Source organism: Dasypus novemcinctus, chromosome 14 (assembly GCF_030445035.2).
Source record: "Dasypus novemcinctus isolate mDasNov1 chromosome 14, mDasNov1.1.hap2, whole genome shotgun sequence".
In the NCBI taxonomy this organism is placed as follows: Eukaryota; Metazoa; Chordata; class Mammalia; order Cingulata; family Dasypodidae; genus Dasypus; species Dasypus novemcinctus.
This window is the reverse complement of record NC_080686.1, coordinates 36685675-36697448: the sequence shown is the minus strand read 5'-3', so window position 1 is coordinate 36697448 and position 11774 is coordinate 36685675. Positions and strand designations below refer to the sequence as shown.

Below are 11774 nucleotides of genomic sequence, written 5' to 3'. Positions count from 1 at the left end.
ACATGCCACAGGGGCTGATCCTATGGGAACTCCCCAATAAACATTATGCTCAAACTCCAATCCAGAGTCTGCTTCTGGAGAACCCAGTCTGCCACACACAATCTGCCTGTCCCTTGAAAACATTTACATTTTTGACTTCTACAAAAGGGTCAAACTTTGCTTTTACAGGTTTCAGAAACTTTGAGATTTCAAGCATCTTGCTATAGGCACAAAAGTGGACCCTGAGCTGCCAGGAAAAACAGTTGACTCAGATTCCTGTCCAGGCAACAAAACTGACAGGGCTGCTCCCCCAACCTTTCCCACATCTTTTTCTTTCTTTTTTTTTTTTTTTTTTTTAATGCCTGCTGTCTCAGTCTCCAAACTTACAACCTAAACCTGCCTAAGCCCCAGTCCAGTTCAACAGGGGATAAAATCTCAGGCTATGGAACAGACTCACTCCTGCTCCCACACAGGATAGAGTAGATTTAAGCAGAGTGAATGACACAAATTCTACTGGGAGACAGCATTTCTTTGACATAGAATTTTACCTTCCTCCTCTATCAATTTCTGCTAAAATGTGCATGTACATACACACACATATGTGTGCCTTCAATAGGTATGTCTTGATAAAAAGATAAGAAGGACTCATACCAAAATGCAAACCATGATTTTCTCGGGGTTTTAGAGTTAATTGTATTCACTTTCTCTTTTCTACATAAATATTTTCTAAAATGAACACTGAGGTGCTTTCGTAATAAGAAAGAAAAAGGATTGTACCCAACGCCCTGGCAAATAACCTCTGGAAAGGAAGCACATTAAGGTCTGAGCCTGAGAAGAAGGTATTAATACCTTGGTGCTAATTAGTTAGAAAGACAGCCCGCTGCTAGCAACGTGCTGAGGAAATGGATGTAGATGTGCTCAGGCAGGATGAAATCCTTCTAAATTACGTGAGGCCTAGGCCGGCCACGGCCTTGTGACTAAGACACCCAAGGTCAACCAGAGGAGGAAGGCTTTGCAAAAACGGAGCCGAGGGAGGCTGCCCCTCGCCCCTCACCCACCTTCACCCTCCCCCTCTCTACCAGCACCCTGAGATGTGCAAAAGAAGGAGCCTCCAGCTAGAGGCACGGTCACTCCTGTTTCCCCAGGGGTGGGGGGTTACCCTGGACCCCTCCCTGCCTCTTCATTGATTTTTTTTTTTTTAAGATTTATTTCTTTCTCTCCCCTTCCCCCCCTCCTCCACCCCACCCTCGTTGTCTGTTCTATGTGACCATTTGCTGCATGTTCTTTCGTCCGCTTGTCAGCGGCACGGGAACCTGTGTTTCTTTTTGTTGCGTCATCTTGTTGTGTCAGCTCTCCGTGTGTGCGGCACCATTCCTGGGCAGGCTGCACTTTCTTTCGTGCTGGGTGGCTCTCCTTACGGGGCACACTCCTTGTGTATGGGGCTTCCCTACACAGGGGACACCGCTGCGTGGCAGGGCACTCCTTGCGCGCATCAGCACTGTGCATGGGGACAGCTGCTCACGGGTCAAGGAGGCCCGGGGTTTGAACTGCGGACCTCCCACGTGGTAGGCGGACACCCTAACCACTGGGCCAAGTCCACTTCCCTTCATTGATTTCTGACATCCTCATCTCTTGAACTTGAATTTGAAGCCTGGAACTAGGCCAGAGCACACTCTACCACCCGACTCCCCGCCTTTGGGCCCTTCTCCCTCTGCAGAACAGAAAGGAGCCCTTGAAGCAGACAGACTTCCCAGTTGGAAGAGAGACAAGAACCAGGAAGAAAAGGGGGCTGGCCCCTCCAATTTACCTTGTCTTGTGCTCCACTGCCTGACACCCCCACCTAGGACTTGCTTCAACTGCTCCTCCACGCCCCCAACCTTAGGACCCAGTGCCCTCCCTGGCTGGCTCCTTTTCACCTGGGTCTCATTGGTGCAACGATGTACACCTGGTAGGACTCATGAGTCCCGCCTCCTGCAATGCCGCCCACCTGCATGTGGGGAATGTCTGCACACCTTTTCTGCTATGGAAATACAAGAGACTCAGGGCTGAACCCCAGACATCTCTCTCCCTGATGGCCCTGCTCCACCCCATGTGGGCATCCCATCCCCCATGCGCAGTGAGCGTCCCTCATAGCCAGAGGTTACTAAGTCACCTTCCTCCCCATTGAAGGTTGACCCAGGGAGTGGGAGGCAGGGAAAAAAATGAAGGAGTCCTGGCATCTGTCCTTCTCACCCTTGGGAGATATGGGTGCTCTGCCTAGATCTCCTTCATCCCTTTTCACATTTTTCCTGAATTCCCGGGCTTTATATTTTCCTCTTTGTTTGTTTTTGTTTGTTTGTGGGGGAATTTTTTGGTGGTTATTTTTTTGTTTTGTTTTTCCATTTCTTTTTGCATTCCCTGACTTGAGCTTTCACCTTCAACAGGCAGTACCTAAGGATCTTTTCTGGACAAGTTTCCAGAGCCTGCTTTGTCTACATATGTGCAACCTGGAAGTGTCTGAGAAATTATGTCCAAAACCTCCTTCCTTACCCCTAACCAATGGCTAATGGGAGCGGTAATATGAAAGCCTAGCCCTCTTGATTTGAACCAGGACCTCCTTGAGGCACATCCCACAATCCACAGTTGCCTGTGGAATCAGGATGAAGCCATCCGCTGCAGTCTCCTTCCATTTCCTGCCTGCTCCACCCCCTCCTGATCTCCCTGGCTACGCATCTTTACTCCATCACTTGGGAGTGAATCAGTGAATCTTCTCTCAGGCTCTGCTTCTGGGGAACCTGACTGTCTTAGTTTGCCAGGGCTGCTATGACAAATACCACCCACCGGTTGGCTTAAGTAACAGGAATTTATTTTCTCATGGTCTCAGAGGCTAGAAGTACAAAATCAAGGCATCAGCAAGGCCATTCTTTCTTCCCAAAGACTATAGCATCCTGGTCCTGGCTTGCCACAACCTTGGAGTTCCTTGGCTTCTATCTCTACCTCCTTCACAGTGGTGATCTCTCTCCTTGGTCTGCCCCTGTGACTTTCTCTGACTTCTGGCTTCTTGTAACTGGCTATGGCTGAATTTCTTGGCCTCATCCAAAATAGTATCTTCAAGGACCCTGTTTACAAATGAGACCACATCTTAACTAATCAAAGCATCTTCAAAAGTCCTATTTATGAATTGGTTCACGCCCACAGCAATGCGGGTTAAGACTTTTATATAAAGACTTTTCTATATATATAGGAAAAAGTGTATACTTGTATAAAAATAGGGAACACCTCAAAAATTTGTATGTCACCCTTGCACAGGGGCCATGCTGATCTTCTCTGTATCTTTCTGATTTTAGTATATGTGCTACAGAAGCCAACATCAGATTAAGACTCGAGCATGTCTTTTGCAAGGGGCATGATTCAATCCCCAATTCTGAATGAAGTTGCTCTTCCTCTCTTCTTTCTTCATCCTAAAAGGGGTGAGCTCAAGTTCCTTCTACATCCTACATTCCTTCTACCATAGTTCAGCAAACCTCACGGCCATGTTACTTCAAGTGGAGTGAATACTGACTTTTTAAATGTCTTTCTAAAGAAATATCAACTGATGCAGCATAATCTTCTTCTAACAAGACCGACACAAACTCTGAAAAAACAAAAGCCCATGTACCCTCATGAACTTGGCAATAATAGACAGCAGACAAGAGCCTTGGGCTGAACAAATTTATCTCAGAACTTTAAACTTAGAATATCCCTGACCCCTTTATTCAATTTCATGTTAAACTTGTTCCATTATTTCCAACCAAATTGCACGTTATCCTCCAGATGCTGAACTTGACCTGCTTTTTAAAAATGGGTTAAAGACGTCCAGTGTGCTCCCTCTGACATCTTTCCATAATTAACATTAACTTTAAATTCTGAGCCTGCCCTCTTTGCAAAAAAACTGCTGATAAAATGTAGTCTGCAGAGGCCTAGTTGGGTTTGCTGCTGGTCAGTTCGGAAAGTTTACCATGAGACCAGAAGCTCCCAACATTGGGCTAATTCCTTCTTGAAACCAATGCTGCTTATGTGTAAGGAAGCATCGTTAAACTTGTGCTTGGTAAAACAAGGCAAAACTTAATGCTCAGCTATTCACTGTAAATCAAAAGACAGCCAATGAAGTTCACCAGAGTTCTAGAGTCTAAATGTCAGGAGGGAAAGGGTACAGTGTTCCCACCAATATTCCCACCAATATTCTAGACTGATTTTAGGTATGTCATTTTATAATGGGAACATCTCCAAGAATGCTGATGCTTAGTGATACAATGAAATGGAGCCCATCAAATCAATTTTTATCCTTCTGTGGATTCCAGCATATGCTGCCAAATAGGACAGAGTAAAGCACAGCCCTGTCACCAGCATCCTGGTAATTTTGAAATTCAGGAATACAAAATAAGCATTTCTACTAAATAACAAGCACACTTCCACCATAATTCTCCTTATTGGGCCAAATTAATAGGAAGAACTGAACTAGAAATAGCAAACAAATCTTGGAAAATATGAAATTACCTGTGATAGAGAAAGAGTAAAACAAATAATAATAGTAAGGGGTTTTTGAGCACTTAGTATGGCCCAGAAGCTATTTCAGAAATTTCACTGTGTGAAACCATTCCATCTTCACACCGATTCAGTGACACAGGTGCTATTATTACCCCCACTTTGCAGAAAAGAAAACGGAATCACAAGCAGCCCACAATTTGTCCCTGATTCAGAGTCAGGGAATTAAAAGCTCAGCTTTGCTCCAAAGCCCGTACTCTAAACTACTATATAATCATCCTGCCTCCCGGCAGAAGGCTTTCCAGATCAAGAAAATATCTCCTCTACAATCAGCCATTAAACCCAAAATTCCTACTCTAGAGACCAATCCTGCAGGCAAGGGCAGGGTCTCTGTTACCTGCAAGAGGGGGGAAACCCTTGTGCCAGTGACACCTGCATTGCCGAGCCCCATGAGGTAAGCGGTACTGAAACAGAAAGAAGGCCATCGAGTCAGTGAAACACTAGAGATATTTTGAATGGGAGTGAGGTCAGAAAGGAAAGGAGGGAGACCTGGTGGGACTTCCAGGCCAGTCAAGCAGTAGCATGGAGGCCATGGGCACCTGTTAGAACAATAAAATCCCACCCCAAGGAAAGCTAAGAGGTAGCTGACAGTTTGGAGGTAGCACTTAAATTTGCTCTGAGATCCTAACTCCCGTTGATCTCCTCTCAAATGAACCCCAAGTGAGACTGTGTAAAAGCGTAAACTGACCAACTTCCCAGCCCCCCTGCCGCTTCCCCAGCATGCCTCCCCCACCACCAACACCCACTGCAACTCTTCCCCAGATGCTCCCTGGAGTGTTGAGACTTCTCTGCCTTTGCACAAGGTGCTCTCAAACCTTGTCCTTACTCACCTGGAACATTCCACTCATCTTTCAAGGCAGTTACTATCTTGCCTCAGTTTTGAGTCTTTTCCAAGGTCATATGTAAACCCATTCAGTTCAGCAAATGAGAATGAGTTATCTACAACGGAGCAGGCACCACACCGAGGATGCAAAGACAGATGTAAAAGTGGTCCCTTGTTAAGTTCCGCCTCATCTAAGCCCTGATACAGTGTCCCATCAGACTCACTTGGGACACTTTAAACATACTGATGATGCCCAGACCCCACCTACCAGAGATCCTGATTTACTGTATTGCTTCTAATCTATGATGTCACTGACTATATGAAGTACAATTTATGTACTAAGAATATTTCAAATTAAACTATGACAATGTTTTCTTATCACATTGATTAAAAGAAGCATTTGTTTCAGAGATGATAAAATGTTCGTGGAGGGATTGCATTTTAGAATCAATTAAGAATGGTAATTGCCCTCATTTGGGGACCTAGGCATCAATATGTTTTACAGATCCTCAGATGACTCTAGTAAGAGCTACTGCCCTAGTACTTTTGTCATGTATCTTAGTATTCAGCCATTCTCTCATCGTTCAAGAAGCATGTTTTGAGCACTTAGTGAGCTCCAGCTCTTGTATTATGTAATATGCATACTGTAATGAACAATGTATACATAGCATGACCATAAATTGGTCCTCTCAAGGAGCTTATAGTCCTTATAAGAGAGAGGGGTGAAAACAATGAATTCTGTCTCCCTCGTTAGACCACAAATACCATAACTTTTCCTTAAATAAAATGCTCTGTTTCTAATTGAATGGGGATAGAATATGCAAACTCACTAATTTGTGGGGAGCTTTGTCTTTTTATGCTTTCTCTAGTGCCTCATTTCTCTATACATCAGAAAATCATGGGCAATGTCTTAGTTTCCCTGCTGTGAAAACAAATACCATACGATGGTTTGGTTTCAATGATAGAAATTTATTGGCTTATAATTTGAAGCTGAGAGAAGTCAAAAGTCAAGGTGATGCTTTCTTCCTAAAGACGGTGGCATTCTGGGCTGGCTGCCGGTGTCCCTGGTCCTTGGCTTTTCTGGCACATGGCAATGCAGATGGCAATCTTTTCTCTTTTCACCTCTAGTCAAGTTCCATTGACTTCCGGTCTCTTCCCATGAATTTCTCTCTCTCGCTCTCTCTCTATATATATCTGAACTCAATTCTGCTTAAAAGGACTCCAGTTGTTTAGATTAAAGCCCAACCTGATTCAGTAAGGCCACGTCTTAATTGAAGTATCATCTTCAAGAGATCCTATTTACAACTGGTCCACACCCACAGGCATGCAGACCAAGGCCAAGACCATGCCCAAACAGGGGTACAAAATTCACTCTGTTTTCAATACTGTTTTCAACTAAGAAACAACTATAGCTTTAGCAGTAATAAAACCAAGGAAAGAGAGAGTGTGCTTAGCTAGCAAGCACTGAAAAATTTGGTCCCACTGTCAACAGTCAAGAAAAAGAGATCATAAAATTTTTAAAAATCAGAACATGGAAGGAAAGAAATGGCAAACTGCAGTGGTGGTAAATAGAAGATAGGGCAGTAGAGATCAGAAGCAACAAAATCACTGGAATTACCAGCAGCCAAAGATGACAGTGGATAAGGGAGTTGGAAACAAAGAGGCAGGAAAGAGAAGACTACAGCAACCTCCATCTTAAGATCAAACAGAATTTCAGTAGCTCTTGTTGGCACCATGTGAGGCATTTGGTGAAGGAATGAGTTAATTTCTACCCTAAAAGTCACTCTATTGCAAAGTAGAAGGACAATTGCTATCTCAGCCATTAAGAAAAATGATAATTTTCTATTACTGTACTGACATTGCCATCCAACCCCATTTCAGCCTCCAGGGCTTACAGATTTAAGGTCGAGTCCTATGGAAGATTCTTATCTTAAGTATATCTTATTACCTGATAATGCCAAGTAGACAGAGCTCTACATGCTTGTGCTCCATGTGTCAGAATTTTTCTTGGATAGATGTAATCTGTCAGGTGATGTTACTCTCTTGGATGTTTTTCATAACTAGAAAATAGAATTCCTACTTAGACTTTCCCTGGAAACCTTTTACTGAGTTTCCCTTACATGTTGACACTTAGCATCATATACTACCCCAAACCAAGGCATGGGATTTAAAATATATTAATGGATAGTCTAAAAGAAAGTTCATAGTACTTTTCCATCTCTAATTTACATTTGAAAATATTCACCTATCTCTATCTCTTAGATAGAGAGAATATGTTTGAATAACATATTCTTTGGATGTTTTATTACAGGATAAACCTAGGAGGACTCCAAACTAGACCAGAGTGCATTAGCAAACACCTGCCTGAACATACTCAGAATTCTAGTCATAGAAGGACCAAAGGATATGCCAAACCATGGACGGGCCAGTTCCAAATACCTAGTCAAGAGTGTATTGAATTATGGTAGTGACACAGATAGATTTTAAGGTTATTGTTTCTCCTTGAACTGAGCACTGGCAAACAATCTATCAATCTCTTGAGAAAGTTCAAGAGAAGTCACAGAGATGTATGAGTATGAATTGAATGCCCTGTTTTGAGTCAAATAATGTGCTTCATCTGTGAGAGATTTGAAGTTATAATACATAGTTCCTTCCCTGACAGAGTTTACATATCATCATTAACTCTTTTATTTATTTGTCTATCATTTATCAGGTTCTACTTTGTGACAGGCATTAAGCTATAAAACCTCACGGAAACACATAGACACATACTTACAGTACTACGAGGCTTTTAGCCCAGTTCCTTGTCATCCCAGACATCACAATGATGTTTGCTGAACTGAGTGAGCATCGTGCTGAAAAAATACCAGACCTCAATCTGGCTTGGGTAAAGGACTCATCAGAAATACAGAACATGAGGCTGGAAAGTAAGGCAGGGAACTAGATCATTAATGACCTCGTAGGCTCTGTTGAGGGATTTTTTCTGGAAGACAAGTGGGAATGATTGACAGCTATTAAGCCAAGTAGCAGCATAATCTATGCTCTCTGAGGAAGAATGAAAGTGATGGATTGAAAGAGGTGAGCCTGAGCCAGGGAGATGTGTCAGAAGACCACTGCTACAGGCCGAGGAAAGGATGGCAAAGGCTTGACTAAGCCAGTGATGCCAGTGGTGGGGAAGAGGAGCCCAAGACACGTTTAGGAATAGAACTGACAGAAGTTGGTGACTGGATGAGTGAGTTTCTGAAAGGACAGGCTCAAGAATGAGTCTGAAGAATCTAAATTGGCCAGCTGCATAGATTATTTATAAAATGGATTTCCAGAACAGGAGTGGGTAGGAGTTGGAGGGAGGAGCAGGTAGCAGGTACCACTTCAGATATGCTGAATTTGAGAAGCCTCTCAGACCATGAAGTTTAAGATCTCCAGGAGCCATCCAGCACTCAAGAAGAATGTCTGAACCAGAGATACCTGTTATATCTCCAAGACTGTAACTAGGGAGACAAGACAGGATGTATACATGGAAACAATAACAAAGAAACATGGAATATTTGTATATGCTAAATTGGCTTACATGGAATCAGAGAGCAGGGAGAACTGTGTCAGCTGGCAGAGTAGGAGAAAGGGAGCTGGGCCTTGAGGGATGAACAGAATTTGGACAAGCAGAGGAAGAGGATTTCCATGGCGAGAGCACACACAACCCACTTGAGGAGATGAGGAAGTGCCCAGGAGAAAGAGGGCACCTGCCTGGCACAGTGGGATGCTTGGGTTACAGGGAAGAGGTGTTTTGGCCGAAAGGTAACAGAGAGAGCTGATTATGAGGGATCCTGAAAATCAGGAGGAAGAACAAGTTCGTAATCCAATAGAGAACAAGGCACAGTCCTCCATTTTTAAGATGAATGCCATGATGGAAATATTGTTCAGCCACTCTGTCCAAACAGAGTTTATAAAACTTTCCCCATGTCTGTACCCAATATAAATTTATCATCTCTTCAATAAAGGCTTTAAATCATCTATATTTATATAGAGTACACGTAAAAGGAAACTTTACGAAAGACATACCAAGGTGAAAAAATAAAACATGGTGAAATTTCACAATGCCAAGTATCATTAAAATGAATTGCTCTGCCTAACAAATACTCCATAGTATTTGGCCCATAATCACAGTGTTTTGTTGAGCAGTTCGTAATACATCTTGTGTAATGAAAGATTCTACTTAACAAACGCATTCCTTTGTACCTGACCATTTAAGTCACTTTCATTGATGACTTCAAAATATTTACGAGGCTACCCAAAATTTGGGGGTAGGAGTGAGGGGCAGCAACAGGGATCAAGGATCTGTCACAGAATTTTTTTGCTGCCTTTGGGTGTGGCTAAGTTTAGGAGAGGTAGTTGGAATGACAAGTACCCCCTCTTCCACTCTCAGTTCATGTGACTTGAGTGGGCTGAGACAATTCCTCCACCACCAACACTGCCATCGTGTCCACGGCTCCACAGGTAGGCACGTGCCTAGGGGTGGTCACTGAAAATTTCAGTAATGCACACATTACCCGAGTTAATCCAGTGAGACTCTGGCAGATACTGTTGGGCACTTTCATAACAACCATTTCCCCAGCCCACCCCTTCTTCATTACTAATTGAGTTTTGATTTTGTTTAGCTGTTTGGTGGTCTGAGCAACATACCTGGGCTTATACGCAGCCCCGAGGGGGTAAATTGTAGTAAGTCTAAAACTATAAGGTAATTGTATTCCCCTTGCAAGGGATGGGTAATGTGACCCTGGTCCAGGAGACGTCAGGAGAAGTCTGCTCTGTTCAGTGACTTCTGGAGAGCTTTTCTGCCCTCTCAAAAGGAGACACAAGGCATGGACTTATTTTCTCCTGCCTCTGGACATTGTTGTATGAAGATGCGAGGCTGGGAGCTGCTGCAACCCTCTTCTGGGGAAGGCCAAAAGAGCCATAGAACGGCAGACTGTGCCCTGATCCCCGGAGTTAATCAATCCTGGAACCACCCCTACCTCTGGACTTCCCACTATGTAAGAAAATAAAGCCCCTTTTATCCAGTATTTGTGTTACTTGTGGCCAGAAGCGTCCTAACTGACTCAAAACAGACGTTTGCTGGTCCTGTCGGAAAGTAGTTTTCTTTCCACCACTTTGACTAATCCAATAGGAAGTGACCCCGGAGTTCTCAGAGGCCTCCATAAGTGAAGCAACAATCAGAAAACAAACAAACAGAGGGGAAATAGTGCCAGGAGATGGAGAGACACAGATGCCCAGTAACATTGTTTGAGCACCTACATCCAGTTTTGCATGAAGTTATACCCACATTTGCAATATAAAGAAGCCTGCACATACCCAGGAGGTATGATCCCCACAGGGAGAGAAGATGGAGAAGGAAAACTCTAGGTAAGGTGGAAAGGCCCTACGACAGTTTCTGGTACATAGTAGACACTCAGAAACCGTTGAGGAACCAAATTAGAGCTTTCTGCACCTCTTTCATCCTTCAGTCAATCATCACAATCAGGAATAATATTAAATAAGTGCCAGTACTCTGCAACTCCCTCCACTTCCCTAATCTCAAATGTTCCACAAGCTTGAAATAAAACCTACCAAGCATTCATGCCAGTTCTCAAAGCAGGTTAGAAGAGAAAGGAAGTAAGACAGTCAGTGAATATAGTCTTTCCTTCTTTTCTTTCTGCTTTAAAGAAAGTTATTTCTACATGTTATGTCATTATAATATAAATTTTACCCAGCTGTTTCATCTCCAAAGTCTGCCAAATGGCTGGGAGTGATTCCCAGGATTTTATCAATTATAATCACATTTAGAGGCTGCATCTGGTTCAGTCCTCTGTCATAGCACATTTTATTTAAATGCTAATGTTTGTCTGCTCTACAAGACCAGGGACAACCTCCATTGAACCCTAAGTGCCTAATGCAATATCTTACACTCTGGAGACACCTCAAATGTTTGCTGATTGAAGAGGTGAATGAACCATACCTCAGAGCCTCCCCTAATTTATGTGAAAGGTCAAAGTGTGTTCTTTAAAGTTGAGTCATGCCAGCAAGCCCAAACACAGGTTATTTATGTATCAAGACCAGTTCTTACTTGCAAGCAGCAGAAACTGTTTAATTAGAAAATTAGTTTATTAAAAAGGTATTGCTGGGAGAGCTAGCGAACCAGTTGCAAAGCTGACCTCCTAAAAACAAAACCCAAATAAAACCATAGAACTAGCCATATGAGAAAACCACCACCACAACAGGCACTAAAGGAAACTGCAGCCATGGACACCAGTGCCACCACAAGCAGAAGCTCTGTTCCCAGGGTGTTTTCTCATTCTCTTCATGTTTCAATTGCAGACTCACTCAGGTGCATCAGACTGGCAGAGTCTAAGGCACAGACTTGCATCCTAGTGGTAAA

The 11774-nt window shown here is 43.3% G+C and overlaps 1 non-coding gene across 1 annotated transcript; it reads right to left on the bottom strand.

Annotated features, from left to right (window-relative positions):
• Positions 1-3222: 3222 nt before the first annotated feature.
• On the bottom strand, positions 3223-3329 carry LOC111765130 (U6 spliceosomal RNA). Its single transcript, XR_002797546.2, has one exon. It is a non-coding gene; the product is annotated as a U6 spliceosomal RNA (small nuclear RNA).
• Positions 3330-11774: the final 8445 nt, after the last annotated feature.